Source organism: Aquarana catesbeiana, linkage group LG05 (assembly GCF_042186555.1).
Source record: "Aquarana catesbeiana isolate 2022-GZ linkage group LG05, ASM4218655v1, whole genome shotgun sequence".
Taxonomy (NCBI): domain Eukaryota; kingdom Metazoa; phylum Chordata; class Amphibia; order Anura; family Ranidae; genus Aquarana; species Aquarana catesbeiana.
In genome coordinates this window covers 130288605-130315510 of record NC_133328.1, presented here as the reverse complement: position 1 = coordinate 130315510, position 26906 = coordinate 130288605, and the positions used below count along the sequence as shown (strand labels likewise).

Sequence of the window (26906 nt, the reverse complement as noted above, 5' to 3'; positions counted from 1 at the left end):
GGACGGATCTGCTTCGGGGGGCCAACATTGCGGGCTCACTCAACAGGTAAGTGTCCTTATTAAAAGTCAGCAGCTACAGTGTTTGTAGCTGCTGACTTAAAAAAATATAATTTGCGGGTGGAACACCACTTTATGGCCCCTTTCACACTGGGGCGGTGGGGGCATCGGCGGTAAAACAGCGCTATTTTTAGCGCTGTTTTACCGTCGTTTCTGCGGCTGTATTCGTCTGCTAGCGGTGCGGTTTTAACCCCCGCTGGCGGCCGAAAAAGGGTTAAAACCGCTCGCATAGCGCAGCTGTAGCCGCGGTATTGCCGCGGTATAGCCACGCTGCCCCATTGATTTCAATGGGCAAGAGCGGTTTAGGAGCGGTGAATACACCGCTCCTTCACCGCTCCAAAGATGTGGCTTGCAGGAGTTTTTTTCTTCTCCTGCCAGCGCACTGCTTCAGTGTGAAAGCCCTCGGGCTTGCGCACTGCTTCAGTGTGAAAGCCCTCGGGCTTTCACACTGAACAAACAGTAGAGGCTGTTTTGGGTCGGTTTGCAGGCGGTATTTTTAGCGCAATAACGCCTGCAAACCGCCCCAGTGTGAAAGGGGTCTAAGCCTTTAGAGCCACTATAAAACTGAACTACTGTCACGAAAACTTTCACTGAAATTTAGTTCTCAATAGGCTAAAATGATGTACATGCACTTTTTGTGAGCACCAAATACCTTTGCAAGCCCAGTTATTACCTCTGTGAGGTTCTCGCCAGATCCACCCTCTACAGGCTGCCTGCACAAAACTACAGGGGATCAGATACAAGACCAGTCAATGTACACAGAGAGCGAGACCAGCAGGGACTTTATTACAGGAAGCTCCTGCACAGAGGCCATGGGGGTTATTTACTAAAGGAAAATCCACTTTGCACTGAAAGTGCACTTGGAAGTGCAGTCGCTGTAGATCTGAGGGGGACATGCAAGGAAAATAAAAAACTGCATTTTAGCTTGCACATGATTGGATGATAAAATCAGCAGAGCTTCCACTCATTTCAGATCTACCCCTTAGATTTAGAGCGACTGCACTTCCAAGTGCACTTTCAGTGCAAAGTGGATTTGCCTTTCGTAAATAACCCCCAAAGCACACTAAGGGGTGTATTTATAATAAAATTTCAGATCTATTCATCCTATGAAACTGCAAGTATATTTGTAAGTATTTATTTCCTTAGATCATCAACTCCATCTAGTGGCCATAATTTTGTATTTTCCTGATTCACACATTTGACCTGGAGTAAAAACAGCCTAATAACATTTGATTTTGCTCCCATTCCTTCAAAATGAATGTACGTTCAGTTTTGCATGCCCAAAGATTCATGCAACAATACACATGCTTTTTTATTCATACAATATTTCATGTCAGCGTTCAGCTTTAATCATTTTCAGGGAATCTGCGTTATATTATGTTTTCATAAATAGCTTTTCATTTTCTATTTCCTAAAAAATCTCAACATAATTGAGCGTGATGATTTTAGATAAGGGTCCACATGGACAATGGGGTAAGGGAGCCATCTTCTCACCACCAACATAAGCATGTCATTGGTGAGGCCAGTTATGAGAGACATCTTCATGATGGTCTCATGGGAGTGGACAGTGACTCTCCACTGGGAAAATCTCACCACGTGAGTCTCTGAGAGGTTTATGAAGCAAGGAGGTGTTTTGAGTAAATCTCATGAATTTCATCTAGTAAATGTCATTTCTGAGAGGCGTAGTTGGGTGTAAATTAAACCAAAAATTGGACAAATTGGTTGAACACAGTGGCCCATGACAACCACTCAGTATTTAACCATTTGACACTGACAGATGAAGCCTTGTTCACGACTGGGTGCATTTTTTTACTACACTTCGTTGCTATTTGAATCCTTTTATTAAACCTATCCAATAGAACACGCGTCTTTTGGGATATTGTATTTTCCATCTATTTAGTGATATCAGTTCTACTTTGGAAGTGAAGTGTTATATAATATAAGTCGTTTCTTTCAAATGTTCCTTCTCCAAGTTCCGTCTGCCTACTGACTTCTCTAATCTTACATTTTTTTTGCACACAATGTAAGAGCATATAAAGGGAAATTTCCCAACTATAGAGGTCTTTTAAATTTTAAATACAACCTGATGTGAGTCTTCTGCATGGATGAATGTGTGGTACTGTGCAGATATTCATACAGACACCTTTAAAAGGACGGTTTGTTGGCAGCAATCCTGATTTTCAACTCCCAAAAGAAGTGGGATTTTTAAAGTGGTTCTAAAGCCTCACGGTTTTTCACCTTAATGCATTTTATGCAACCTCCTCTGCTGCAGCTCCCCCCCCCCCTTTTCCTTACCTGAGCCCATCCGATCCAGCGATGTGGACGAGCGCAGCGGCTCTTGCTGCTGTCTCTTTCCTCACTGGACAAATTGATAGCAGCGGGAGCGATTGGCTCCCACTCTTGTCAAACAAATCTGGTGACACAGGAAGGGGGCGGGGCTGAGTCCTGCTGTCTGTGTTAATTGGCTCGGTTGCGAGCACACACGGGTGCCCCCAATGAAAAGCGGCTTTCCCTGGGGGCACCCGAGGAAGAGGAGGGGCCTGGAGCACCGGTGGGGGACACCAGAAAAAAAGGATCAGGGCTGCTCTGTGCAAAGCTATTGCACAGAGCAGATAAGTATAACATAGTTGTCATTTTTATGAGAGAAAAGAAAAACGGAGCTTTACAACCACTTTAAAGTGTTACTAAACCCACAACAGTAAAATCAGTCTGTATATGCAGTAAAACATTCTTGTTATACTCACTGTGGAACCTAAGGGGTTAATCCTCTGCATTGTGTAAAAAGGCTGTTTGATCCTGTGTCCTCAGATCATCCCCTTCTTCCACTGTCCCCAATCAATCTCCTGATAGTAGAGAGCCTTTAGAGTCACTCTGCACATGTTCAGTTTGGTGCCTATTGCTAGAGAGATTTTTTTTGGAAGGGTGCATGTGGTCAGCACAGGGCCAATCAGCACTGTCCAGACAAAGGGTCAGGGTCCTGTAGCCTCATAGGACAGTCAGAGCAGAATGAAAACTCCTCATACAAGCTTTAACTTTATACTGCTTATGAGAAAAGGTATTTAGCAGTTTATATTTACTAAAATAATTGCATTTCCGTGTTCTGTGTATTATGGGAGGCCAGATATAGTGAATGCAGGGTCCTGGTTTAGTAACACTTTAAGTCCTTATATGGGTCCCGGAAATCTGAGACTTTTGGATTGGAAAACCCTGACTACAGGTCCTGAGAGGATTAACCCCTCTGCAAAAGAGGACTGAAAAGGGCAGGAAGCAGCCAGCAGATGTCCATGAAGTGTTGAGTGGAACAGGACACATACACATACAATATAATATATATATATATATCTTGTAAAATTTTAGTTTAGATTTACCAAAAACCATATAAAATGAGGTCAAACACTTTCAATTTGTATCCAATCAAGCAGGCCCTTAGCACTGCATAGTTGAAGGTAAATCTAAAGAAGATTGCACAGAAATTGTACAGAAGAAAATTGTATAATGTATGGCCAGCTTTAGGGACAAGTCTTTTTATCCAGATCAGAACTATCCTTCACTGCTGCAATATACCGTTGAACATTTATTATGTATGTATCTGGGAAAAGTGATTGTTTGGTTGAATGTTAAGCTGGCCATTGATGGAGCGATTTTCTTTCCTGCAACCCGATTTCCTGCACAGTCAGTGTTGATGGGGGAATCCCTCCCGCAGAGCGATTGTGTTCTCCCCTGGCCCCCCCAGGGCAACACGGTGATTACTGCTAGTGGCTATAATAGCCGCTAGCAATAATCACATGTAAAGTGCAACAGGCTGGTTGTACCCAAGTTGATCGATCAATCAACTTGGGTACATTCAGCCTGCCCATACATGGTTCGAATCTCGGACGGTTCAGCAGGGACTCGAACTGTCTATGGTCGGCTTTTGTTAATGCATTTAAAAAGTCTACAGCCATCTGTACTTTTTAAAGTAAACCACAAGGATCTGATGATTCCTAGTATTTTTGGTCAAATAATTGCTAACTTGGTTACCACAACCACAATTGTGTAAGGAAATACAATAAATGCACCAACTTTGGTTACTCAAAGAGCAGAGTATGCACATATTTAAAGTGCTGTGTAGATAGATATGTGTAGATAGTAATATGCTGCTTGCAATCTACAAGCAGCAAATCAGAATCAGAATTCATTGGAACACATCTAGTATATGTTTCCTGTTCACTGTATCTTGTTTGAAAAATGGAAACCCTTTTGCTGATGTTCATTCTGTTTTGATAAGGTGTAGAGGCACAGTATGAAACTGACTGCAGACAGTGGACAACAGTCTGGTCATGCATGCATAGTGTGACCTCCAAACAGTCTACTGCCCCGTACACACGGTCGGACATTGATCGGACATTCCGACAACAAAATCCTAGGATTTTTTCCGACGGATGTTGGCTCAAACTTGTTTTGCGTACACACGATCGCACAAAGTTGTAGGAATTTCCGATCGCCAACAACGCGGTGACGTCAACCACGTACGACGAGACTAGAAAAGGCCATTTCAGAACCAAGCGCGGCACCCTTTGGGCTCCTTTTGCTAATCTCGTGTTAGTAAAAGTTTGGTGAGAGACGATTCGCGCTTTTTCAGACTCGTGGCTTTCAGATCGTTTTCTGCGGTTCAGTTTGTGCTTGTGGGTTTGTATCTGCTCTTCAGTGCGTGCAAGCAAGCTATGCGTGACTTGTATTAGTCATTGTGTTCTTGTTCGTTCGTTGCTGTTTTTCAGGTCGCTCTTCACAGGCCTTGCTGTTCTTCAGTGCGTTCTGTTACTTCGTTCTGAGCAGCCGACCGTTTTCTAGCCATGTTGCGTATACGTACTCCTCGTAGAGTTCGTGCTGTGTGGGGGCTTGGTGTTGGGGTCCTGACCTTGACACAAGTCCAGTCCATGAACAGGGTGGGGAGGAGTTCATGGACCAAGAATTGGTTGCTTCAGCGTGACCAGTTCTGTCATATGCCTTTGCTCCGTGAGATCCGTGAGAATAATCCTGATGATTTCAGGAACTTTCTCAGGATGATGGACCCCGTATTTCACCGTTTGTTGGCTTCGCTGACCCCCTATATCAGCAGGCAGGATACCTGCATGAGGCAAGCCATCACTCCGGAGCAGAGGCTCATCGCCACCCTGCGGTACTTGGCGACAGGGAGAAGCCTGCAGGACTTGAAGTTCTCGACAGGCATCTCCCCCCAGGCTCTGGGTATCATCATCCCAGAGACCTGTTCTGCCATCATCCAGGTCCTGCAGAAGGAGTATATTAAGGTAAGATTTTTATCCTTTAATATCACATTTTATTGTATTGAATGTTTGTATTTCTTTCATCATTCCCTAATTACCATGATTGTAATATGCTGTGAATATCCCCTTTGTCCACATGCATGCTGGAATTGTATGGGTTTTTTTTTTAGTCCTTCATACATATTTGCCTTCACTTACCTCCCCAGCATGCTCTCCTGGCCCTATATTCACCTCATGTAGTCACTTAACAATGTATTTTATCCGCTCCATGGTAGTGCTTTACCCCAAACAACCCCTAAAATGTTTAGAAATGTGATTTGTGCTTTAAATTCAGGCAGAGTGCCAGAGGCTTTTTTTTGTGGTGTCCCCAAATCATTTTTAACCCTCCCTCCCCCCAACTGCTAAGTCAGCTGATCCCAATTCTCTATCTATCCTCAATCATCTATCTGCTGACTTTGCCAAACCCATACATACTATACCCATCTCTTTTGTGGTCAGATTTATTGATGAATTCCCCAAATCATGTAGTGCAAGGGCCTGCCGGTATACTTTCAAATGGTACTGTTTCAAGTTTTTGTATCCTATTATTATCGTGATAGGTAATAGCAGAATGTCCAAATGTGCTCAAATGTGTACAGTGTGTATTTATATCTTTGTATTATGACACTTCTTACCTGTCCAGTGGGCTGCCAATAGTGTAACTAAGGAGGGGCTAAAAGTGGGGGAAGATGGTAGTTGCGCTGTGATGAAGGGGGGGGGGGGAGTTGAAGCTACAAAGATGACTAAAGTGGCAAAGTGAACTAAAAAAGAAACGGGCCAGTGCATGAATGGATCCTACATGCTAAAAGAACATGGTGAGGATGCAGTGCAGTGCAACGTAGCTGATCAACATGACTATAATGTTGCGGGCAGACAAAGCCTAATATATAAAGGTAATTGTGAAACAGTGACTGCTTGAATATAGCAAAGCAAAAATGCATATACTAACACAAATAGGATAAATAATGACACAATACAAAAAAATATATAGTGCAAGAAAAATACATGTGGGCTAGTGCCCCATTAGCAAAAACGTGCCAAATCCTGGTGGACTACAAGTGACAAATCCCTAGGACAAACATGAATAATAGTTCTATCATCCAGTCCAAAAACAAAACCTCGTGAAGAGATACACAAAACAATTCCAATCGTGAAGGGAAGGGGGATCTTCAGTGACGACACCTCCGTGTTTGCAAGCCGCTTACCTTACAGCTGTAAGGTGTACAGCCTGTGTTGCAAATGACCCGCAGGTGTAGACATTCCGTGTATAAGGTAGTGACAATGATGAACATGCCAAGCGAAATATAAAAAATAAAAAGTATACAGCATGTTAAATAACTCTGTGACGACCACAGTGGAGGGGGGGGGGCAAGACACACACGGGGGGAGGTTGCACTCACTTGCATGAAGTGAGTGTGGGCATCAATCCACGAGCGCCGAGCTCGTATGCCTCCAGGGGTATCACCAGTCTGGAATCTGTCCCCGTGCCTGAAAACTGGAATATGTCCCCGTGCCTCTCTCCTCAGTGTTCGTCAGGTAGAGTAGTGATGTAGTGTGTGAGGGGGAAAGAGACGCACATAGCGTGATCCCATATAAAAGGTATATTTATTTAATAAAACAAGCCAATCAACTTACATTTAAAACAATGCTGCAGTGTGTAGTAACTACGAGCGCCAAGCTTGTCTCCTGTTGTTTGTCTGTGGCAGCGTCCCGTGCTCCAAGGAGGGGCTGTTCCAAGTAATACCCATTATTTAGGCATTCATCTCTCAATGAAGTGGAGAGGGTTACCTGTCCAAGATTCCCCCCCCCTATAATGTTAGAAATGGCCCATGAGAGGGGGAATATGATAGGTGTACCTTATACTTTGGTGTTGTAAAATTCCCCTTAATAAATGTTATCTGGATGTTGGCCAAGAATGTTTGTGTCTAATCTGCTTTCCATGTTTATGTGCAAAAATACAAATTTTTTTGTTTTCCTCAACAGTTTCCTTCCACGCCACAGGAATGGCAGACTGTGGCCTCCCACTTTGCCCATATGGCGGAGTATAAACTGAATCATATAATCCTGGCGTGCTGTGTTCTACATAACTTTTTACATAAAACATTCTGCCAACTATGCTGGCTCAGTTGGGCCTGAGGCCGGAATTCAACATGAATCAACCCTGACGGCGCTTGAAAGTGGCCGTCCTGGCTTGCCCTCCCTGAGTGCCCGTGATGTCCGGTTAAGATACCTTGAGTTCTTTGTGGGTAGGGGGGCCATCAATATGCCAGACAATTTGTGAAACCTTGATCCAATAAAAAAAAAAATTACGCAAATCTTTGGTGACATTTACTGCTTGTGTTTGTTTTAACTGACCCTGACAGAAATGTGGTGAGTCCAGAAAATGGCGTGATTGTGTAACCTTATACAAAGCACTGTTGGGTGTTATTTACTAAAGGCAAAGACACTTTGCACTACAAGTGCACTTGAAACTGCACTTGTAGTGCAAAGAGGATTTGCCCTTAGGAAATAACCCCCATTGTCACAGAAAGCAGCAATTACATCACCACAAAAGTGTTGTAGCGTTGAGACAATAATCCACACATTCTTGATTAACAATCTTTTTAATACCTGCACAATCACATGTGCATTTAGAAAAGGTTTTTAAAACAAACCAACATGTTTGTTGTATAACAATTTTTTGGGTGGCATTATCAAAAATATAAATGTCCATTTAAGATAAAACAGGCATGTGTAAAACCAACAAGAAAGACACAAATCTTGAACTTACAAAGTTCACATTAGGTAGAACTTGAAGGCAATATCATACATGAGTATTTAGGAACTGTGTTTGATATTGCGTTCAGATGGGGTGAAGTCACCCTAGGAAAAGCCAAATTTGGAAGATGCACACCAATTTAAGAAGTTCAACATGTGCTAGCTGCCATTACGTGGGATCAAGGGACGTGTTTTGGGGGAGAAACACCTTCCTCTCAGCTACTTTATTATTGAGGAAGGGGTTGCACCCCCAAAATGCATTGATCTCCCGTGATGGCAGATAGCACATGTTGACACACTGTGTGCATCCTCCAAATTTGGCTTTTCTAAAAATCGCTAAAACATTTTGAACATTGTAGCACACAAAAAAACAAAGTGATTTGTGGGGGTTTTAAACTCGACCCAAAACATCAATGATGTTTTTATTTTTTTGAATAACATCATTGATGTTTTTCTTGAGGTTTTCCAATGCTAAATTACACCCCATGATCTCCCCGATCAGGATCTGTGCACTTTCTGATGTGAAAGGATCTGGATCCACAACATCACGATCACCTAAAAAGAGAGAAACCAAACAAAAACAGGTATTAAAAATATGCCGGCATCCATCTTTTACCTGAGCCTGTGGTCGCAGTCACCTGTTGTAGTGACTAGTTCCACCACGTCTTCCTCCTCCTGCTCTTCTTGTGTTGGGGGTATTTCCCCTTCTTCCAGAGGTGGGGGGGCTCTGGTCTCCTCGGATGAGGGGTGTCCTCCGAGTCTTTTATCCCCTATGTAAAACAAAAATGGTATACTTAGCACACAGATATTTGAGGAAAGAACTATAAAGATGAAACATTGCTTGGAAGTGGGGTACAATTGTCTATTTTGGCAGAGTTCCAAGATGTAGAATTTTATTGTCCTTTGTCAAGCTGCAATACTTTACCTGTCTTGTACAAGCTTCACAGATGGACACCCCCCTATAGTATACACTGGAGCACCTGTGTGGGCCCCCTAATAAAAATGGTGTTCTTGTGTCCCACACTAGTGCTCCAGTGTCCAGATGTGAAAACAACTGCTCAGTGTCCTCTCCTTACACAGAATCTAGTTTGCATTTCATTCTAGTTACAAACCCATCTACACAACCAAATTAGTTTCATACAAGTAGTCCCTAAAAAATGTGGGCAAATGCATATGGCCAAAACAATGGTGTTTTATAGGCCGAAAGAAAAATGTTTGATACGAACGAATAATGTGCCCATGAACATGAAAGTTGCCATTTTAAAATGTACAACACTTTTAACAAAAGCACATGGAGCAGCACGAACGTAATAAAGACAAAAAGAAAAGGAACACAGCACAACTACTTACTTTTTTGCAGCACTCTCCGGATCTTTCTGTACTGCTCATGTTCTCGTAATTTGAGGTCCGACCACCGCTTCCTGAGCTGATCTTTCGATCGTCGTACCCCGAAATTCCGGTGCAGACTTTTGACTACTTTCGCCATGATCTTGGCCTTTCTGACATTGGGGTTGGGGTAAGGTCCATACTTGCCATCATAGTCGGCCTTCTTCAGGATGTCGACCATCTCCAACATCTCCCCAAAGGATATATTTGATGCCTTAAATCGTCTCCTTCTGGATCGGGGCGTTTCCGGATCCAGGCTTTCCTCCCCCTCCTTCTCGTTGCTATAATTAGCATGCATCTGCTGTGTCTCCGCCATGTGCTCTTCCCCCACTGCGGCGAATGAAAAGGGGCAGAGAATAGACTAGAAAGAACGTCAGGGGCGGGCAGAGTTACACGCATGCGCAGTGTGTATAAAGCCTCACACGCGTGCGTATTACGTATGATCTGTGAGCGGAGGAAAGAGCATCGGAGGCGCCGATCGTAATAACGAAGGTAAGAGACAAACTTGGGCCTATACTGCTTCTAGATTGAGGCCTATATTGTAACAAGATTAGGAGAGTTTTGCCTGACATTAGGATTTGTCTTGTGTTGTGTCTTGCAGTGCAAATGGATATCTTTAAAGATACCGACTTTAAGGCAATCTTCATTGACATGTTCAGTGAGCTGCCTTGTCTGTGGGAGATAAACCACCCACATTATAAGAACCAAACAAAGAGGAAGGCAGCACTGGATCAATTGCTGGAAATTGTGAAGCAGGTGATCCGCACGGCAGACATCACCTATTTGAAGATCCTAATTGGTGGCCTGAGGAGCACATATCTAAGGGAGCGCAAGAAAGTCCAGGATGCGCAGAGATCCGGAGCAGCAGATGACATCTATGTCCCCAGGATGTGGTACTATGACAGGCTGCATTTTCTGGCAGGTCAGACTGAACCCAGGTCATCACTCTCCAGTCTTCCTTCCACGCTTCCTCCCCCCCCAGCTGAGGCTTCTGACACCCAACCTGGGCCTTCCAGGCAGCAACATGTGGAGGAGCCCAGCTTGAGCCAGGTATAGCATTCCTCTAAATATTTCAGGTTGTCCAATCAATGATTTTAACTAGATGTTAGTTTGGAGTACTAATTTATGATTGTGATTGATGATGCAAAACATTAAACCATGTCCCTTTTTCATACACAGGGAAATCTCAGCCAGGAGGTGGCCGGGCCGAGCAGGCTGCCTGATATGCAGGTCCCTCCCCTACACCCGCAAAGAGAAAGTGGCAGGAAGAGGCGTACCCTAGAGGAGGCTGCCATAGGCCTCTTTTGGAAGGCTACGGAGGCCCTGGGAGCCCCCCACACTGTGGAGGAGGACTTTGCTGGCATAATTGCCTGTAAAATGCAGCGGATGGAGGAGGGCCAACAACTCATGTGTGAGTCATTATTTTTGGAAGCTCTCAATAGGGGGTTGAGGGGCCAAATAACATCTGCTACCCACATTTGTGACCTCACACATGGTCCTCCTCCTCCTCCTCCAGGTCCTACTACTCCTCCTCCTCCAGGTCCTACTAGTCCTCCTCTACCAGGTCCTACTCCTCCTCCTGCCACATCTCCAACAGCAGAGCCACAGCCAGGAAGGAAGCGTGGAAGGAAGACCAGAAAGTGATGACCCTGGATCCAGTCTGGTCTGGCAAAAGATGCAGCCTCTTGTGGTACCACAGCCTGGGGACACAGATGTCATCTGCTGCTTTCCGGATCTCTGGGACTTCTGGACCAGACTGCACTCCCTTACATATGGACTCCTCAGGCCACCAATTTTGATGTTAAAGAATTGATGTCTGCCCTGGGGGTCCAAGGCTTTGCTAATCCCTGCTGTTTCTCCAGCGTTGCCTCCCTCTTTGTTTGGTTCTGAGCCCTTAATAAAGGATTTTTGGTTTCAATTATACTCTCCAATGTGTGTTTTCCTTCAAAAAGGACAGTTTGTTTGTGAGGATTCAGGTACAATATGAAAATAACAAGGGACACCAACACCAAGCAATCTCCTTGAGATTAAATAATATAAGATATCAATGGTGTTGTGGTAACTTGACACACAAAAGACACACAAAAATATTCTGGAGTAAAACTAAAAATAAAATAAAACAAAGACCAGCCTTGGAAAAAATACAAACCTAAAAAAAAAAAAAAAAAAATTCTGCCTTTAAAAAAAAAAAAAAAAAAAACAACACAAAAATATTTTTGTCAGATGTGACAAATCAAAATATATTAAGGGAATCCCGATAAATAATAAAGAAAGAAGTTTGTGAGAAGTGTGTGTGAATATGAGCAGCAAAACTACTTCATTCTTCTCACATTATAAAGAAGAAGAGAGTGCGCTGTATTAAACCATTCTTAACATTGCAAAAAGTGTTGTATCCATTGCAAACGCTAAGTTTACCAGACCGAGCTGTTCCGTCTAGGAATTTCTTCTGAGCATGCGTGGCACTTTGTGCGTCGGAACAGGCCACACACGGTTGGAATTGACGCGATCGGATTTTGTTGTCGGAAAATTTTATAGCCTGCTCTCAAACTTTGTGTGTCGGAAAATCCGATGGAAAATGTCCGATGGAGCTCACACACGGTCGGGATTTCCGACAACACACTCCGATCGGACATTTTCCATCGGAAAATCCGACCGTGTGTACGGGGCATACCACTTGGCATTTTAGTACAGTAGTGTCACACTAATGCCGTGTAGACACGATCGGAATTTCCGACAAAAAATGTTCGATGTGAGCTTGTTGTCAGAAATTCCGACCGTGTGTAGGCTCCATCGGACATTTTCTGTCGGAATTTCCGACCAGCAAAACTTGAGAGCTTGTTCCAATTTTCCGACAACAAAATCCGTTGTCGTAAATTCCGATCGTGTGTACACAATTCCAGTGCACAAAATTCCACGCATGCTCGGAATCAAGTAGAAGAGCCGCACTGGCTATTGAACTTCCTTTTTCTAGTCCCGTCGTATGTGTTGTACGTCACCGCGTTCTTGACGTTCGGAATTTCCGGCAACATTTGTGCAAGACAAGTTTCAGCCAACATCCGTCTGAAATAAATCCAGGGTTTGGTTGTCAGAAATTCCGATCGTCTGTGCGCTGCATTAAAGTGTTACTAAACCCACAACAGTAAAATCTGTCTGTATATGCAGCATAGCATACTTGTTATACTCACTGTGGAACTTAAGGGGTTAATTCCTCTGCATTGTATAAAAAGGCTGTTTTATCCTGTACGCATATATCCTCCCCCTCCTGCACTCTCTATCTGGGGAAGGCCAGCTAACACAGGCAGAGTAGCCAACCTGCACATGCTCAGTTGTGTCTTTTATGCTGGAGAGATCAGAGATAGCCAGATCACATGATAGTGATATCACACAAGTGGGCGTGTATACAGGCTGCAGTGGAAATCTCCTCCTACCTGAACTCTCAGCAATGGAGAAACTGTGCAGTTTATCATGTAACCGTAGTATACAGATCAGCCAAAAAGGTATATAGTGGCAATGTTTTATTGTAAAAAGAAGATTTATGAGCTATGGGCACTGTGGGGGGGCAGATTAACTATTTTCATATTACTGGGCTTAGTAACACTTTAAGGCCTGTATATGCAATCAGAAAATTGGACAACAAATACTGCTTTCAAATCGATTGTACAAAAATTTTTGATCGTTACTACACAGCTTTCATCCAAAATTATCAGAAGGGACAAACACGAAAAGTTTTCTTGTATGATACCAGATCGTACGATTTTTCAGCACAGTTTTTGGCCAAAAATACAATACCAATGCAATACAATACATTACATCACTTGATTAGTTAGCATGCAAAAAAAAAAAACAGACGATCATTCGTCCAATAATCTCATTGTGTATACCAGAATTTAAAATGGCACAAGGGTCACATTTGTATACACAAGTCAAGTGGTGAGCCACATTAAAATCGACACCTCTGCTTTACCCCATCTAGTGGAGCAAAATCCTCTGATTAGCAGGAATGCCACAGCGTGCACTCCCTTCCACCCAAAGCCATTTCATTCAGTAAATAAAAAGGTACAAACACAATTTTTAAAAGTTTACATACAAAAAGAAAAAAAAAGCGAAGGATGAAGGTGTTAATAAAAATGTATTTGAATTAGCTAAAATAAATGAAAACTTTACATTTTGTACGGTTAATAAATCCAATTAGAGTTAGGGTAAAAAAATATATATATATATATATATATATATATATATATATATATATATATATATATATATACACATATATATATATATATATACACATATATATATATATATATATATATATATATACATATATATATATATATATATACATATACATATATATATATATATATATATACATATATATATATATATACATATATATATATATATATATATATATATATATATATATATATATATCCGAGTCAGGTGTTGGGAAACAGCACTATGGTCCTCTTTTAGTGCAGAGCAATCAGGCTGTTTAAAGAAGAAAGTCCAGGGGTATTCCAAAAAAAAAAAAAAATTTACATACAAATAAAAAAAAATAAAAAAATCAGCACAAAATACTAATAGAAGAAAAGAATGAGGGGGTTAAATACAATTAAATAGAACTAACTAGGGGCTAAAATTATGTTTAAAAATTGTGGGCCCTTCTAATTACATAGAGAGAATTGTGTTTTCCCTTTGTAATCCTCATGACTGAGCTGCCCTGCACCTTGCCCTGTGCATAATTTGTAAAATATACTGTATATGTTTTTGGGAAGCAACCATAGACAGTTAACATAGGCAGGCTTCGTTTCCTGCTAAATATTGTGCAGAAGGACTGTGCAATACTGCTTTGATTGATCTCTCTCATTGCAATGTACTTTTCATTATAGGTCAATTTGCAAACAAAGTTCAGTACATGAACATAGATTACAGAAAGTGTTGACATGCGTCTTGATGCATTTTCCATGCGTTTAGTGCACAACACACTTGGCCAAAAAGGGTGCTTCCAGCCTTACAGTTACCGGTAGGTCAACTCTGGAGCTTAGGTGAGGGAAGAGGTAAGTGTTAGGGTCAAGTTAAGGGACAAGTGGTATTTATGATTATTTTTTCATTTCTGTTTTTCACGTCAGGACTACTTAGTCGTTGGTTGATGATTAAAAGAGGCACATCTAAGCATGCAGGCATCCGGGGTAAAGCTGTCCACAGACCATCCTCTGCACTGCCATAGACGTCGTCCCTTCCACGCTCCACTCCACGAGTGCTTCAAGCCTAGTTTTTAGATCACTCTACTGCAGGGTAGTCTTCCCGGTCACGATTGTCAGCAGTGAGAGCCGGTCTATGTAAACCACTTTAACCCAGATACCTGCATATTTAGATGTGCCTCTTTTAATTATCAACCATGTCAGTTGCTAAATGTTGTACCTTCATTAAATGTAACCATATTGCTACACTTTAGAGGCACCTCTCTTCTCTTTTATACTTTGTAACTCCTGCTGGATTTTGCTTCTAATCCCCTTGTGGAGGCTTCAATTTGTGGATGGACATTTTATGGTTACACAACCTATCACATTGCTATAATCTTTTTTTATGGACTATAAACTTAAGGACTCAAGAATAAGTGGTTGTGGAACGACTCATTTGAGTTTCTATTATTTCTTATGGGGGATTCACTTTGATATACAAGTGCTTTGGATTACAAGCATGCTTCCCGAACGGATAATGCTCGCAATCCAAGGTTTTACTGTATATCCCAAAAACTACAGGGAGTTCTTAAAGTAGGGTTCCACCCAAAAAAACAAAAATACTTGAAAAATTGTAAAAAAAAAAAACAAAAAAACATTTGAATATTTTTTTTTTTTACTTACCTCTAAATGCCGGTTGCTAGGTGGTCCCTCGTAGTCTGCCTCTTCCTTTGCCTGGGCTGGTGACATCACTTCCCCCCAGGCACAGGAAGGGCTCGGCTCTGCTCCCTCCCTCCTGTCAATCATCTGGGACCCATTACAGGTCCCAGGTGATTGAGCGGCCAATCACGGCGCGCGGCACCGCTCGCACATGCGCAGTGGGTGCCAGGCTGTGAAGCCACAGCCCGGCGCCCACAGTTGAAATGCCGGCGCCGACGAGCGGAGGGGGGGACGAGCGGGGCTTCGATCCCCCGCATCGCTGGACCTAGGGACAGGTAAGTGTCCAATTAAAAGTCAGCAGCTGCAGTATTTGTAGCTGCTGACTTTTAATTTTTTTTTTTTTTAATGGAGCCCCTGGGTGGAACTCCTCTTTAAGTGTAATATCCCCAGTGCTCCCCCACACCTGGGAAGCCACAAGTGTCACGTACAAGTGCCAATAGGCATGAATGGCTGTACATTGCCATAACCTGTGTAAATGTCGATCTCTTCTGTATCTATGTTTATGGATGAATGCGTGTATGGCATATTTCCCCAAATGTGTCACTTTCACTTTGGGGAAATACACACACACACACACAGGTAAACGCTGATCCCAAAGTGTTCTCCATTTATACAATTATGGTCATTAACTTGTATTGGTGGCTGTACTCAGTTCCTGCTGCTCCCCAGGTACAGGAAAGCCCCGGGGAAAGGTCTGTGTGCATGAGGCCTTACAAGGCATGACAGCCTTGGAAATTGCAACTTCAAAACAAGTCAGTAGTGAAAGCTTCCATATTAGTATCAAGATCCTTATAATGCTTTTCGTGCTTTAGGCTTGATTCACATCTATGCATGTTGCTTTTGAGCGTTTCTGCAGTGTTTTTTGTGGTGCTTGCCGCGTTTTTGAACAGCGTTTTTACGGCGTTTTTGCCGTGTTTTGCGTTATTTTATTTATTTTTTTTATACAGTTTTTTTTTATACTGTATACAGTGTAAGAAAAAAAAAAAGGCCAAAAACGCAAAACACGTCAAAAACGCTGTAAAAACGCCACAAAAACACTGTACTTGCGTTTTTTGATGCTGGTCCATTGAATTCTATTACATGCTGCATTTTGCATGAAAAAAAAAGTCCCTAACCCTTTCCAAAAACGCAGAGGCACAAAAATGCATTGATGTGAACATGTTTCATAGGAACCCATGTTAAAAAATTCCCATGCATTTCTGCAAAACGCAAAATGCATCAAAAAACGCATTAGTGTGAATGGAGCCTAATATTTAGTAGCCCTTTACACAGCTGGTATGTAGAAGTAGATTTTCGTGCTTTTTCTGGAATTTCTTTGCTGTAATTTTCTACAAATGTGAATTCTTTTCTAGGGTTGAACAATAAACACAGCTTGCTCATAACTGTCACAATAATCTCGCAGGTAATGTTACCATGCATACATCTGGCAGATGTGCTATCTTTCCAGCGTGCCTTGTTTCAAACTCTTGTTGCAGAGAAAGGATGTGTGTGGTGTGTTCATGCGGTGCCTGTTATCACAAGCTTCGCAGATTCCCCTCACATCTTAGCAGGTAGTGCATCTCTTAGAAATTACTGCCTTTCACACAGTGCTCAGAGGCTGAATCAGGAATGAATCATTCTTGTTTGGCTCAGGTGCAAAAGAACAAAAATTACTCAGGTGCAAAGGAACAAAGCAAGTCAAGAGGGTGGGCTTTCCGCTGACACAGAGGCACGCTCTCCCTCACTGTGTTAAGCACGGCAAATCTTACTTTTTGCAAAAGCCGCCCACCTAAAGCCTTGACAAAATAGAAAAAATGTCTGAAATGGCTATTTTGAGATTGGTGGCAGAATATTCTATGCTTTTATGAGCTCTTTTTAACACTTTGTGGGGCACATTTATAAAGCACTGGATCTGACATTCACCAAACATTTACTGCAGGTGCATGTGTTTTAAATGACATGAGTTGATTCAACACCAGTGAAAATTACCGTAGGTGGAATATTTTTAAAGCACGTTCACTAAAGATTTATTATCATAACCAGGGATTTAAGGCCTGTACACACAATCAGAAAATTGTAGGACAAATAACGCTTTTGAGGAGATCGTACGATAATCTGATCGTTAGTACACAGCTTTCGAGAGCCGATCATGTCAGTTAAAAATTAATTTAATCAGTACAGTTTTCATCCGAAAATACAATACAAATACAATATAATACATTAAATCACTTCCGAATTGTAATTCTGTTGTACCAGAATTTCATAACTTTAGTAACTTTGGATATGAGATTAGTATGCAAAAAAAAACAAAAAAAAACGGACGATCATTTGTCTAATAACCTCATCATTTGTACCAGGCCTTACTTCCTATGCTATTGGTAGGTGGGCCCTTTTTCACCTAATAAAATTTTGTTGAAGATATATGGTGGACAATCCCATGATCATGAACTGATGGAGGACCAGGGGAAAACAGAGAGGAAACTGAGTGTAATCTGACTAGACAGGGGATAGAGGAGGCTAAGCATGAGCTGATTGTGGACCATGGGGACAACGGAGTGGGAGCCCTGCATGGCAAGAGGGGCGGAGGAGTAGACGATCATGGTGGTTGTTGATGGGTGGAAGGGAGAGAGGACTGAAATCTCAATGTGCTTCACTGAGAGGAGATGCAAAACAGGAGCCCATTGTGGCTGGAACAGGTAGAACTTAATGGGAAGGACTAACTCGACTCATACACATATGCAAAATATGAGATAACATTTTATACTTCTTGGCAGTTTGTCGTCACTATATAAGCCTAAGGAAAGTGAAGACAGCATTTGAAGAAAAATATTGCAGAAAGGTGAATGTGGAGCAGAATACGGAGCACCAAATGCCAGAGACACCAAAGTACAATTGGCAACATGGCAGTCACCAGAAGGTTTCTGGTTATGGTAGCCTACTAAGTATAGTGGATCAGAGAGTGTAGAATACTAAATGCAACAGGCGGTAATATTGTGGAGAGAATTTGAGGTGGACAGCAGCGCTGACAATAATTGGCTACATAGTGAATAGTGGGTGAAGCTGAACAGAGGACGGTACTGTGGATAGTGTCAGAGGACATAGTGTCGCTAGTGGAATAAGAGATGAAAGAGAAACTCCTCCTGACATTGTGGGGAGGGCTGTAAAGAAGAGGTGTAAAGAATGTATAACAATGTGGTCATTAATGATGAAACAGTAAAGGCTCGTATACCTGTTTAAAAAATCGTACAAAAAATACCATTTTCGAAGCGATCGTATGATAATATGATCATTAGCACACAGCTTTCGTCTGAAATTATCCAAAGGGACAAACATAAACATTTTTTTGGTACGATACCTGATCGTACGATTTTCGTTTAATCAGTAGAGTTTTCGTCTGAAAATACAATACAGATACAATGCAATACATTACATCACTTCCAAATTTTTATTCTGTTGTACGATAATTTTTGTAATTTAGTAACCTCTTCATTTTTGATCTGGAGACTAGCATGCAAAAAAAAAAAAAAAACGGACGATCATTTATCCCATAATCTCATTGTATGTACTAGGCTTAAGTGTAGCGGGGATATGGAGAATGAGTTGTGGCACAATAAAATGTTAATATAACCTCTGATATCCAAAAATATAAATTACTGCGCTATCTGTGTGAAAATAAATGAGATATGTTCCTGTGAAATCTAAAATAAACCCACTGCAACTTCTTGTGAGACACACACAACAACATACAATTCAAAGAATAAGTCGCGTTGACTATTTTCAACCAGCGCGACTTATTTTTTGAGTAATAACCTCTGATATGACTTTCTTGCAACAGATAGGCTTCATGTCTGTATACCAAGCCCAACTAGTGCTGATAAGTAGCCTCTACTCTATCACAGGGACCACCAACTTTTGCTGTCAGGAGCCGCTGAGATTGGTATGGTAACTGAGCAGACACGACATAAAAGATTTTATAATTGGTTTTCCCATATATTAATACATATAGTTGAACTCCTTTCATGGTGGCATAGCATGCTTTTGCAGCCAATGGGGCATAGCATGTTTTTTTTAGCCAATGGGGTTAAATTACTAAAGGCAAATATGCAAGGGAAATTTCCCTAGAGCTTATTGAATGTGGAAAAATGTTACTCTCCAAAGAATGTTCAGTCACGTGCAAGTAAAACAAAAAAAAAACAGTATTTTTGCTTGGGAATGATTGGATGATGGAAGTCAGCAAAGCTTCATCTCATACTAAACTCTGGGGCAAATTCCCCTGCAAAATGGGCAACTTTCCTTGGGAAATGAACAGTGTGTTTGCCCTTTGTAAATCAACCACAATATGTCCTGGCATTACTGTTTCCCTGTACATGCTTCTTTTAGGCTGATCACATACAGTATATGTTAACATGATTGTGCTCATTGGAAGAGACAATGATAGAAGGAACTGGCCGAAGAATAAAAATTTTACTGGTATAAAGGCACATCTATATTTTCCTGTATTTCTATAGTGTTGACATGTTTACTTTATGCTCCAGAATACATAGAAAAATAAACATGGGTCCCTTGCCCAAGTGAGCTCACAATCTAATAACTCTGCACTGTCATGCACAATTAGTCCAGTTTGGTCTGAAGCACCTTAGTACACATGTATGTTTTAGGATTGGCAGAAAAAGCAGAGCCTCATAATAACAAAGTATGTTACAGGATATGTAAGATTGATTATGCATAGCTTTCAACTGTCCCTAATTTTGAGGGACTGTCCTTGATTTGGAACAATGTCCTTCTGTCTCTCTTTCCTCCACATTTGTCCCGCATTTTGGTCTAATCTATATAGTTGTATAAAAAGTGCACTTTTATATTTTCCACAAAGTGTTTCCCAGTGCTAAACCTTTCATCCAATTTCTAAATTGCTGTATCTGTAAATTTCAAAAGCCAGTATAAATGAATAGTAGTGGTAAAAAAAAGCAGTTGTGGGCTTAAGTTCCATTTATTTTTGTATAATTCTTTAAGGTATGGCGGGGGATGTATGTCCTATGCCTACATCCGTTTGCTTACAGGTGTCCCTCATTCCTATCTCAGAAAGCTGGTTGGTATGGATTATGGTGACCAAAATCCAGTATGCTGCCTTTCTCTGGAGTGGAAATTTGTGAGATTCACATACCTATTAAAGACCACACTTGCCTTTGTAAGAAGGAAATAGTTAAATACACCTTACTATATGCCTTACAACTTCATTGACGCTTACAACTAGTCATTCTTTTTGTGAACTGTTTGTGTTATTTCTTCAGCTTTGGAAAGTTTTTATAGTGCCGCTCACACAAGAAAACATTCTGTTAGCTTTAAAAAATTCCCTATGATTATAACTTTTATTTCTTTCTTTTAAAATACACCTCACCAGAGTCTTAAAAATGACATCATATATTTGGATAATAGGCATTGTGTATTGTAAGTTGCCAATGTTTACTTTATATTTTGCCGTTACTTCATCCTGCCTGGAACGGGTGCCTGCTGTTTTAATGCAAATATTTCATTTTATATGCATTCTAAACTCAAACATGTTTTGTGTTACTGAGTCTGGTACAGGGAGGACTTTGGTAGAAACACCTTTAGTCTGAAGAAAATCTGTAATGCTAGGATTGTACTGAAAATGCTAGCTGACCGCTTGTCTCTGGCTTCTGTACTTTCTGAGATGCTTACCCAGAACAAACATGCAGAACTGAAAATCAGTCACAGCTTCTAATCTGTACATTTGTTCCAAGTCAGTGAAATAAGTACTGAAAGCAATGGCACAATGACATCCTTCCTATTTTCTCTGTTTTCCCCTTAAACTGAAAAAGCAGTTCAATTTTGATCACAATTTCACAACAAAAAAAAAATCAGAGCACTGGAGAAAGTGCAGAGAAGGTCAACCAAACTGATGAGAGGCATGGAGGAGCTCAGCTATGAGGAAAAATTTGAGGAACTGAGTTAATTCTCTCTTAAGAAGAAGAAATTAAGGGGGGATTTGATCACCATGTATAAATACATAAGTAGTCCATATAGTAAACTTGGTGTAAAGTTATTCACCTTAAGATCATCACAGAGGACAAGGGGGCACTCTAATGCCCTGTACACACGGTCGTAAATTGATCGGACATTCCGACATCAAAATCCTAGGATTTTTTCCGAGGGATGTTGGCTCAAACTTGTCTTGCATACACACGGTCACACAAAGTTGTCGGAAAAATCTGATCGTTCTAAACGCGGTGACGTAAAACACGAACGTCGGTACTATAAACGGGGCAATAGCCAATAGCTTTCGTCTCTTAATTTATTCTGAGAATGCGAGGCTGATTTTCTTGTCGGAAAATTTTATAGCAAGCTCTCAAACTTTATGTGTCGGAAATTCCGATGGAAAATGTGTGATGGAGCCTACACACGGTCGGAATTTCCGACAACAAGGTCCTATCACACATTTTCCATCGGAAAATCCGACCGTGTGTACAGGGCATAAGTCTGGAGGAAAAGAGATTTAACCTCCACATGTGCAAAGTCTTCTTCACAGTATAAGCTGTGAAAATGTGGAATAGACTTCGTCAAGAACTAGTTCTGGCCAGCCGAGTAGATTGTTTTAAAAAGAGCTGGATGCATTCCTGAATACACAAAATATAACTGGATACTAACTTCTATAGGTAGTAACACCAGGTGTAGTTGATCCAGGGAATAACCAATTGCCTTCTAGAGGATCAGGAAGGAATTTATTTTTCCCATGCAGTAGCATATTGGATCATGCTTTATAGGGGTTTTTGGGCCTTCCTCTGGATCAACTCTGAGTGTAGGGTTCTGTATATGGAGGTTTTCTATTTATTTATTCTTTTTATTTTTTCTATTGGTTGAACTGGAAGGACCTGTGTCTTTTTTCAACCTAACTATGTAATTGTGTAACATCTTCAAAGTGAAAACATTTGTTAGAATTTCAGCCAAAGTTTTTTTTTTTAAGCTTTAGATGGAGTGAGAATGGGTTAGAATCTTGGTCTGTTTTGCCACTGAGGAAATCTAACCTCCTTTCTGTGATGAAGACACAACAGAAAGTGAGGGGAAATTACACCTGTGCTGCCATTGGAACAAATGTCCCCATGAGGAGATTTCCCCATATTTGTCGTTTCGATGATGACTCTAACATATCAAAATTCTATAGTCCTGATATGTGATAAGTTTAGATTATTTGTTCTACCAAGGTTATGCTAAACATTCAACATCAGGCAAGTCTGGTTGACGGCACTGTGCAAATTTACCAAAACTGTTGCTTCAATTAAGTGCCTGGTTTTGCTTTCCTTTTATCTTTGATTGGTTTTCTTGCACTAAGGCCTATTCCTACAAGAGTATGTTTATGATGTGCCATTGTAATATTTTCCAGATGGAAATGGTTGCTAACTGTAATGTTTTTGGCTATTATCTAAGACATCTTCGTCACATCTTCTGTAACATGTACGGCCATAAATAAAAATTTAATTAAAAAAAAGTTCTGTAGTCCTGACAAAAATACAAGAAGAGAGATTTAATCTCCCCAAGAGAGGCTAAAGTTAAAATAAATTGCAGCCCTTCCCGACCCTAAAACTTATAACAAAAAAAGGTTAGCTGTACCTGTTTTAAGAATAATTGTCTAGAAAGCAAGAAAACAGATCTACCAATTTGTGTAGTGGTAGGATAGTGTACCAGCTGTGCACTCAGAATTTAAAAATATGTGATACTCAGAGAGAGAGAGAGAGAGAGAGCCTGTGCAAAGTGATCTGATCTTAACATCTTGCTGCAACCACTTTACCCTAATGATGGCACCATGGTCACTCCAAACTCGCTTTGCTGACCTGACCTGACACCAAGGAATGTTGTTCTGTTGGCCTGTATTCAGGAGTATGCTGGTGTGTTTTGTTTTTTTCCTAAATGGCGCCTATTCTGAGTGAAGAGACGCTTGTGATTTTTTTTTTATTGTTTTAGTATTGAGTTTTTTTTTCATTTTGCTACAGGAAATCAGAATATAAAATCACTTTTTCTCACAGATTCTCCTTGCATAGCAACTAATGTTATCTCATCACAATCATTCCTTGTTTGACTTCTCAGTGCCCTGCACTTGTTTAATTGTGCTATCCCACCCTTAGATCACGATGTTGCATTTAACTTGGCATCACCCATACACATCAATAAAGTGCAGTACGCATTTACATGCCATGCTATAAATTAGCCAATTGGTTGTGTAAGTAGCTGGCAATCTTTATCTATTAAGTGATAGAGGTTTTATAGATCTGTTTACTGACAGGTATTGTGAAATTATGCTTCAATGAAGTGCTTCAGAACCTATTACTGAAATCAATGAATCAATATTAAAAAAGTTCAAGGTAGTTAAAAAAAACTGAAGTTATTCAAAGAACGTATATAAAGATTCAAAGCCAACAGGTCAGTCTCAAATGAAACAGTGGGCTGAATAGATTGGAACAATTCTTCTTGGGGCTACATTTATGTCTACTGAGGGCAAACGCCTACCAACTTATCAGAAAAGATTATACAACGTTGTAGTAGTTTATTTATGAAAACGAGGGGGGGGAGGTTGGGACTTTGAATGAGGTGCGCATGATGCAGCCCAATCACACTCACAGAGGTGCAAACATATGTTAAAATAAATGTTTATTAAGGACCAATGGTCAACATGGCATAAAAACGCATTGCATACATTAGACAATTATGCATCTTAATCCCCCAAGCAAGATAAAAGTCATGTGAAGTAAAAAACATCTGAAAATTGGTCAATGTGTGTTTGATGCATCAAAAGTAGGCCTGATGCTGCGTTTCATGGACTTCAATCCACTCTTCAGGAGCCAGATGCATCTGAATTCTATAAAAAATGTATGAAAAGCAATATAGTTTCATGGGTCTAACAAAATCAGCAGAAAAAAAAAGGGGGGAAATTTGGGCATAATGGGCCATGCCAAAAAGGTTACTCACATGATAGCCAAAACTAGGGCCGTGCGACAAAACAAAGCCAGGGGTAAGCCATGGAGCCTGGCCCAGGAGCTGAGAGGGGGACCTCAACGAGGAACACCGGACCGCACACACCAACACCCCGCAGTGGAGGGGACTTCTATAATGTAGGAAATATATAAAATGTATCTATGATGATACAAGTAACAAAAAACAAGATGAAATAAGCTGCGGATATCACCAAGGTGATTGAAAAAAAGCACCCGGAAGATTACCTTGAAGAATGCATGTGATGTTTGAAGCCACATAGATAGGAGAGGATCAGGGTGTGCATAGGTTGTATCAGCACCATCTCTGAATACCATGAAGCAGGGAGTGAGATGCAGCCCCAGCATGGAACGCCAGCCCCCCCTCAGCGTCACGCAGGCACGACACAGTGGAGCAAAACCTCGGCGAACGCCAGAGTAGCTCACCACATGTCAGCCCAGCTGATATACCGGATGTCTGTGTGTGCGACACCCAACCAAGGAGGGGAGGTAGGAGGGCGGACACCAGCATGCATGGCAGCTCCCGGGAAACAGGACTTCTGCCCACCCACTGACAATGAGTCACACAGACCCAGTCTGGCCACAGGGAGTAAAAAATGTATAAAGTAGTGAAAGATCAAAGTATGTGAACTGTCAGTGCAATAAATGTTCCATATAAAGCATGCTGAATTACAGCCGGACCCGGTAGTTTATTTAAATCTAACAGGCAAAAATGTAAATAACTACAAAATAATTGCAAATTCATATAATCTCTGTATGTACAGTCTTTTTCTATTACATAGTAAATACCAGTTGATCCTGCCATATCTCTGTTGACCGAGTGACTTTCGTTTTTGGACTGACAACAATATGAGTTCCTCATCCGGACACAGAATTGCTTAACGTTTTTGGCCTACAGAAACATCTCACTAAGCTTGCAAAATAATGTGGCACATCGGATGCTTCTTTGTGTCCATTCGTTGAATATGCTGTCCAGTTTTGGTCACTGATCCTCAGGAAAGCCATTGCTGATTTAGAAATTGCTTATTGCTTCTTGGCCTTTTGGCTAAGATCAAGTGTAGTATCTGTTCTTATGAGTTGCCAGAGGAGGCGCTGTGCAGTATATAGCAGTCTTGTGACTTCTTTCAATGTCTGGTTAAAGCTTGTAGGAAGAATTTTCCTCCTACTCTGACTGTCCAATGAGGCTGCATGACCCCTAACCATCTGGGCAGTACTGATTGGCCCTGTGCTGATCACATTTACCCTCCCAAAAAGAAAAAAAAACAAAAACTAGCAACTCACACCAAAGTGAGCATGTGGCGAGTGACTCCAAAGGCTCTGTCTTATCGGGAATTGGATTAGGGACAGTAGAAGAAGGGAAGGATCAGAGAAGACAGGAAAAAACAGCCTTTTTACACAATGCGCAGGATTAACCACTTAGGGTCCACAATAAGTATAACAAGCATACTTTACTGCTATAGAGACTGATTTTACTGTTGTGGGTTTAAGTAACACTTTAAGAAGGAATATGAAGGAATATAATTACAATGTGCACATATATCAAACGTGACTTTAGTAACTGTAATAAATTATTTACTGTAAGGTCTCTAAAGAGGGCCACACAGCCACAATTTGAGCTTAGAAGAAAGAAGGTTTAACTTTAGATTGTGCAGAGGATTCTTTACTGTTGTGGGCCTCCCTCCCCCAGCAGATAGTAGTATTAGCTGAGAGTGTTGACTGAGTGTTTTTAGATGTCTTTCTTAGGAAGCAGAATATACATGGCTATGGAAAGTGTTAGAGAATAAAAAACACACGTACACAGACATGGTTTGCACAGGATGGACCTACGTTTTTTTTTTCAACCTTTTAACTGTAACTGCACAGTCATTCTGGATCAAGAGGAGGATCAGGGTGGCTAGAAATGTGCCTCTGTTTGATTGGCACTTTAAGTTTGTGCATGTTGCAATACATTTCTGTCAAAAACAAGAGACAATTTATTAGCAGAAATGGAGCTTTCTTTGTTTGCTGAGGGAATCCAGGGAGGTGAAGTCCATTCTGCCAGCATACCACTTCCTGCCTTCACATCAGTCATCAGAGCGTTTCGAGTACCAGGATCACAGCTAAAGCTGTTAGATAAAAGTTAGTTGTAGAGCAGTTTAGTTAAAAAAAAAAATGAAGATTGTGACTAAACATGCTTAGAAGTGCTGTCAGGACATTTTTGTGCTTTGTCTTTCCATTTACTTTAATTATTTCTACAGTAATAGCTACAACGTACAACATATTACACCAGGAATAAGGGCCGTTAAACATTTCCTAGAGTTGTCAGCTGTAAAATGATATCAGGCAGTTTAGCTTTTTTTCTATCAGGAAACAGCTGAGGCTGTATTTAATTTAATGCTGAACTCTAGGCAAACAGCTAAAAACATAGATGAAAAGGGAGAAGAAAAAGAGATGTTTTACCTGCCAAGGGGTTTGGATTTCTGTCCTTCAAGTTTTGAAATGTGCACAGCTCTGGCACACCACACAGCAAAGGAGACCTG

General features: G+C 41.1%; 1 protein-coding gene and 1 non-coding gene across 2 annotated transcripts in view; both read left to right on the top strand.

Moving 5' to 3' along the window:
* RFTN1 (raftlin, lipid raft linker 1) overlaps positions 1–26906 on the top strand; it is a 464957-nt gene that overhangs the window by 31826 nt on the left and 406225 nt on the right. The gene's annotated exons all lie outside the window — the stretch shown is intronic.
* On the top strand, positions 25413–25606 carry LOC141146400 (U2 spliceosomal RNA). The gene has a single exon (XR_012244888.1). It is a non-coding gene; the product is annotated as a U2 spliceosomal RNA (small nuclear RNA).